General features: G+C 33.5%; 1 pseudogene; it reads right to left on the bottom strand.

The window, feature by feature from the left end:
* Positions 1-4,304: 4,304 nt before the first annotated feature.
* Positions 4,305-5,074, bottom strand: LOC149565767 (putative ripening-related protein 1; annotated as a pseudogene).
* Between the last annotated feature and the right edge of the window lie 1,718 nt (positions 5,075-6,792).

Genomic DNA, 6,792 nt, shown 5'->3' with positions numbered 1-6,792 from the left:
AAAAGTATATATGACCATAAATTGAAAAGGGAAATTGTTTTATTTTTATTATTCATGTATAATCAGTCTGAGTTCAACCATGTAAATTTATGCAAATATGTCGAATAATTGAACAAAAGGAATTCTATTAACATAATTTAGATGAAAGACTTAATCTAAATTTTAATCCTTTTGTGTGTAAAATAGTTTCATCAAAGATTTGCATTTACATTTTGTCCATTATTGTCAATAACCATTTTCTCTATTTATTTGAGACTAATGATTAACACATTCTTCAGTCAATGTTTCACTATTTTCAATAGCTCTGTAATGTTCTTTCCCACTTTAGATATTGATATTCAAGTTATTTGTCATAGCCATGTCACTTGATCTGCATGCTCACCTCTTTAAAGATAATTAAATTGGGGTCAAGTTTAATGTTTCACTCTTTGGATGAGGAACTTAAGAGTATGAAGAGGGAAGTGGCTAATCACTATTTGGGACTATAGTCTATAGATGTAGCATTTTTCTAATTGCATAGTACCAATCTATATAAAATTTTTGACAAGTTGAAAAACCACACCAAGATGTTATTTTTTCTACCTACTATTTTGATTTATGCCATGTCTTTCACTAGAAGCTTGATCATTTTTAGCTAGTAACAAAAATTTCAGATTGTTATAGTATTTTCAAAGATTGTTGGTTCGAGGAAGGGTAGTTCCTTATTTGTTCCAAATGATATTACAAAGTATGCATCAACTTTTATTTTCAACATGAACATTTTTTGCTGCTCACTCTATAGATTTTCTCAAAAGTTTTGGTTGGCAAAAAAGATGAAATGAACTAAACAATGTAAAGTGTTGGCCCATAACTTTAACATTTTTCTTTGCTTCCTCATAATTTGAAATTACAACCATTAACCTACAATCTCTTCACAAAAGCTATAGTTGGGCAATTGAGCTAGGATGTCGACAAGGAGGAATAGAGTGTTGATCCTAACCATTTACTTATCATAGAGTTGAGATTTTGTTTTTTAATTTTAATTTTAGTTTTAAATAAAATAAAATTGAAGTAATAACTTTAAAATAGCACAACTTATGTCATGTAGCTCCTATTTGAAGAATTCAAAACATTGGATGTATCTGGGCACACAGTGAAGACTTTATACTCACAACACTGCCCAAATTTGATAAATTATTAATTATTTTAATGTTTAAGGTTAGATGTTACTTTACCTAATTTGACTAAATTTTTTAAAATTTCATCAGGGAACAATGACTAAGATATTGTTCTAATTTTTCACCAGATGCTTCTGGTTTTTTTATTCCTTATTATGACTAGGAGGAGGGCACTAGTAAGAAGGTTTCCATGTAATAGATGAAAGTTCTTTTCATAGATGAATGTGAAGATTTATTGCACAATAACATTAAAATTTAGCATTATAGTTTCCAACATGAGATACTATGGGTTTGATATTTGTATGTTTTAATTTACATTGCAGACTTAATATTTTTTATTAGCATATGTAGACACATTTACATAATTTTAGCTTTTCGGTATAGGGTTGATCTAATTCAATTTGATATATAATTAGTAAAATCAATCTAGTTTGATATAAATGCCAAAGATGATCTATACCAACCTCTATGTGGTCATCAATTTTATTATACTACTCATTTTCAAAAAGTTTATATAATAAAAGTTTAATTAATAATCATTTTTAACATAAGTTCTATTATCCTTTGAATTTCTTTGAGTTTCAAATCTATAAATGGTTTCATATCAAAGCTGAGTATTTGGTTTCAAACAAGTGCCTCTACTAAGCATATAGTAACAATTCTGCATATCATTCTGAGGTTACAAATAATATACATGTTCAATTTTATTTATTATGACCATCACTTTTATTTTTTGGCTAATTACATAAGTTTGGAAAAATTAAAAAGAGGGGTTAAATGCTAGCTTCATGTTAATTAAAGAATGTTGAATTTTTTTATTTTATTTTAATGGAGATTCAGCTTTTTCACCTAGTCTCTTTGGTTAAGAACCAAGGACTGAGGGGTATCCATTCTGCCAAATTCACCTAGGGCACAATCTTGGCATCATCCCTTTTAGATGTTAGGGCCTTGCGCTCAGCATGACTTGATCCTTGGTGGGCTCTTTGTGAGCCTTTCAACTTCACCAATACACCAAGTGCCCTTTGATAAAATGTTGAATTTTGAGTTATTCAAAGAAAGTAAAAACTTAAGTCACTTGAAGTGGCTAACTTGTGGCTAGAAATGTATTCACAATGCATGAAAGATGTAATTTTTATCAACATGTTGTGAGTTGAATTAATGATGTAAGTAATTAAGGATATGATCAAAAGAAGATATCATCTATTTTGGAGCATCATTTTTAACTCATTATTTGCTACATTCATCTTTGGAATTTCTCAAACAAGGGTACAAAATAGTTTCGATGAGAAGTTTGCAATACTTGTGTTGGAATATTTGAGCTCAAGATGAATAACATCTCACATGCAATAATTATAATGGTAGTTGGTAAAAAAGATTCTTTAAAAAAATTGAAGAGTTAATTCTTGGCAGTAATGTTAGGCATTTTTTATAATCTTTGTTATTGTTTAGCCATGTCTTATTTTTTATTAACTTATATAATATTTTTAATTTAATTTTTAGTGTCAAGTTTATGTTAGCCTTAATATTTAATATTATTATTTCTATATTTATAATATAGAAACTAGGGCTGCGTGTGGCTATAGTATCTGCCTATATTTGGATAGGAGAAAAGAATTTGGAGATTGGTTTTGGCAAGTGGATGACCGGACAATATCTAGAGACCGATCAACTAAGTTTAAATACATATAAGATATTTGTGGCCAACAAAAAATCTATAGTAGTGTTTTTTATACAACTTTGAGTGACAATGATGCAACTTATCTTTCATCAAGCTATCACAAGTTGTATTATGTTTTGATTTCCATCTATTGTTGCTTGTTCCACACTATGAAAGTGATGCCAAAATACCAATAGGACTGGGTGGATTCCTAAGACCAACACCTCCTCATGGATATTGAAAGGTATTGGGGATGAATGGTATGGTTGTATGGGAATAGTGACGGCATGTTGCAACACTAGCAGTTGGAATGATCACTCTTAATTGGGAAAGTACCATAGGATTGGAATGGTTTAAGAAACATAAACAAATGAGCTTTCTATGTAAATAATAATAGCAAGTCAATATGAAAAGCAAACAAAATGGAGCAAAGATAGGCATATAGAAAAATAAATCCAAAACTCCAAATCAAAACTAATGTCTCCTTAGATGAATATTTGAAGGTACAAAGATCTAAGCATTGACAAACCAAGAGTTCCATAAATGTTTACGTGAAAGAGCCATTAGATCTATGAACATTAAGTTTTTTAAAGACAGGACACTCATAAGTCCAATTGAGTTAAAACTAGGTGCAAGTAAATTGTCAAGAATAGTTCTTAAATTTGTGAAGCTAAGATTGTCTCTCCTCGCTAGCAGTGATGGATAGAATGTTTACCTAGCCTTCAAAATAAACACTAAAATTCTGCTACAAAAACAACCTTCAAAAATCTAGAAAACTTAATCAATAAGATGAAAACTATGGTTGGAATTAAAAAGTTCATGACCTTGTTGGTAGATTCATAAGCATCAAAAGCCAAGATGTTTCTGTAGCACACAATTCCACTCAAGCTGCTTCCACTCTTTCTTTTATGTCATTCAATATTGTAAATGCCATTGCTCACAGCTGTGATACATTTGGCGAAGTCACCCACTCATTTGAAGTCCCATTCAGCAGCACTGAACCATTGCATTCCTATCAAATTCATACCCAGAAGAGTTGATTAACACATGAAATACCTAAAAAATACATGTAACTAGGGTATTTATCAAATGACTGCTCTTGCATGAAGAAGATGTGGAAATGTAGCCTGAGCAAGCCAGCCGCCTGTGTAATGTCTTGATTGAAATAGAATTCAATACATTCTCTCAACATTATTGAGATCGATGAATAAAAATTATACTCCATCTTTATATGACTTGATCATATGTTGACTTGAGAGTAAATAAAATTAATCATTGAAAACTCTAGCCTCCTGCCAGTCATATATTTATTTTATCAGATACAAGTAGAAACAAACCAGCTAGCATAACCAAAAGTTGGAATTGAGAAGCAAAATCTAGTAAAACCAACTTTGAAATGCAATTCCAATGAAGCATTCGATCAATATGGACAGTGGATATGGAGCGAGAAGTAAAGGTTTCATCAATAACAGATGAGAGTGTGCATCAAGTCAGGCTTGGGACCAGGTGATGTTCATCTGGCCAACGTCGTCGGGGATGTGGACTCCGAGGGCCTTCTAGATGCCACGGGAGGCATCGACAATGCTGTTGTTGCAAGGGGATTGGAAGCCGTGGTCCTCGTCACACCCAGACACGGAGTCGCACTCATCCACCACCATAGCCCTCGCAGTTTGTCCGTTGTCTGGATTGGTGATAACTATGAAGTCGTGGCACCGGCTACCACCGGCGTACCATCCAGTAGAGAGAGCGACGACAAGAGAGTTGTCATCGTGGTAGTCCCCGTCGCACTCAGAAGGCCCTCCTCCGTCTTCGCCCTTGGCGAAACCATTCAGTGTCAGCGTAGCGGGAGTGCTGTCCGTCACCGGAGGCGAGCACTTCTATTGCGGGTATCTCCTCCCTGACTTGCAGCAATCCGAACTATGCTCCTGATTGCACTCGTGGGAGTTGACGGATGACACGACGTCAGGATTCCCGCAACATCCCCGAGCCTCGCACATTCCGCTATGGATATGGCCGTACAGCTCAACAGCGGCATTAACCCAAGCGCTATCATCATCCGCATCATCATTTTCCCTGCAAAACCAAAGACAGGAAAATGTATATAATCAGCTCAGATTTCTCCTTGAATTCCCTGTCACCGTCTATTTATTTCTTTAACTCACCTCACTTCTAAGTTCTCTGCCAATTGCCCTAATTCTCTTCTATTCTCTCGGATATCTTCAGCTGTGCGCTGCTGTTGCTGTTGCTGTTGGAAACACATACGGCTTCCCTCTATTCATCGCCGCCGCCACCACTGGTGATTTTTGCCTTGGTGACATCCCTTTCCTGGCCGAGATTATCAGGCTTGCAACGTACACGCGAGACCCTCTACTACTACCCAACTGAGATGGCTACGTTTCCATTTTAATATAGTCTTTCCAGATTTGAGAATCCGCTTCTTTGCATTGATACGACCTAAATTATCTACTCTCATACGCTACGACACGCCAACTAATACTCAAGTTTAACCGGACATGCTTGCAATTATCTTTCCCATTCCTTTCATTTCCAAATCTGAACTAACTGATGTTCGGTATTCTCTTCTAACTATTCCCCCGAGGATATCTACAATGCAGCTTTCATGCGTCTCGCATACAGTATAGGCGGGTTTTCATGCTTTCTACTTTCCATCTCTCAATGTAATTACAATGTAATAATTTATAAGTTTAACAATGTCTGATTAAATTATTATCATATTTAGAGTTCTTTTTGTTATTAATTTTTAAAGCCTATTTTAATGTAGTTTTTCCTTATATAAATGTAAGTTTTTAAATGGCACATTCATACACTTAGTTATGCTGGTAATCTTATTGTAATTACAATGTAATAATTTATAAGTTTAACAATGTCTGATTAAATTATTATCATATTTAGAGTTCTTTTTGTTATTAATTTTTAAAGCCTATTTTAATGTAGTTTTTCCTTATATAAATGTAAGTTTTTAAATGGCACATTCATACACTTAGTTATGCTGGTAATCTTATTTTAGAGTTTCTTTTCTCATGGCTAATTTCTAAGATTTTTATCTAGAATAGTTCGCAGTAAGGATCTTGCAAAAACAAAGCTAGTATGTTTGAAGCTGAAGAAAGAGATGACATTCATAGTAAAAATACATAGCACTGTCTTTAGGCTAAAACACATAAAATGGACATCCTAATTGATGTGTATGATTGAAATCATAGAACCTACTATATCTCAACATAGCACCAATCATAGAGACTAAAATTTAAATGAATAAAATTGAAGTTCCCATAGAAAGAACTTTCCATAATACTAGGGAAACACAACCATAAACATCAAGATCAACCTTGAATTATTTAATGAACAAATATGTACCATAGATAAGTAGAGAATACAATCAGACAATGAGGAATGAAATTTAAAGAGAACATGTGATATATAGAGTGATATAGTGAGATATTGTAATAAATACACGTAAAATACATTGAGATCATTATATGAAATAAATAAATGAATAGATAAACTAATTGCTTCATATCACTCAGTATTATGATTGTTAAAACAAATTCAATGCATGGAATATACATATTACTTGTGTAAGGGTGTTTTCATTACTTAACCTTTATATGAATTTTATTACATTTCTCTAAAGCTTATCACAAATGTTATTCTATATAGATGGAATGAGTTTATAACTACTAGTTATACATGTATGTGCACTCTCTCTCTCTTTCTCTCTCTCTCTCTCTCTCTCTCTCTCTCTCTCTCTCTCTCTCTCTCTCTCTCTCTCTCTCTCTCTCTCTCTCTCTATCTGTGTGTGTGTGTGTGCACGAATGAAATCAAGCATACTTTTAACTTACCCTTGGCCTTCAATTTTGTTGCTCTCTCCCTTGAGTAATTCCGACTAGGATAGCAACTTTTTCATTTTAATATAGTCTTTATAGATTTGAAAATCCTCTTGCTTGGTTTCATATGCTA

Source organism: Cupressus sempervirens, chromosome 3 (genome assembly GCF_028749045.1).
Source record: "Cupressus sempervirens isolate cs-2001-9-10 chromosome 3, ASM2874904v1, whole genome shotgun sequence".
NCBI classification, from domain to species: Eukaryota; Viridiplantae; Streptophyta; class Pinopsida; order Cupressales; family Cupressaceae; genus Cupressus; species Cupressus sempervirens.
The sequence above is the reverse complement of the archived record's forward strand: the minus strand, read 5'-3'. Positions and strand labels throughout refer to the sequence as shown.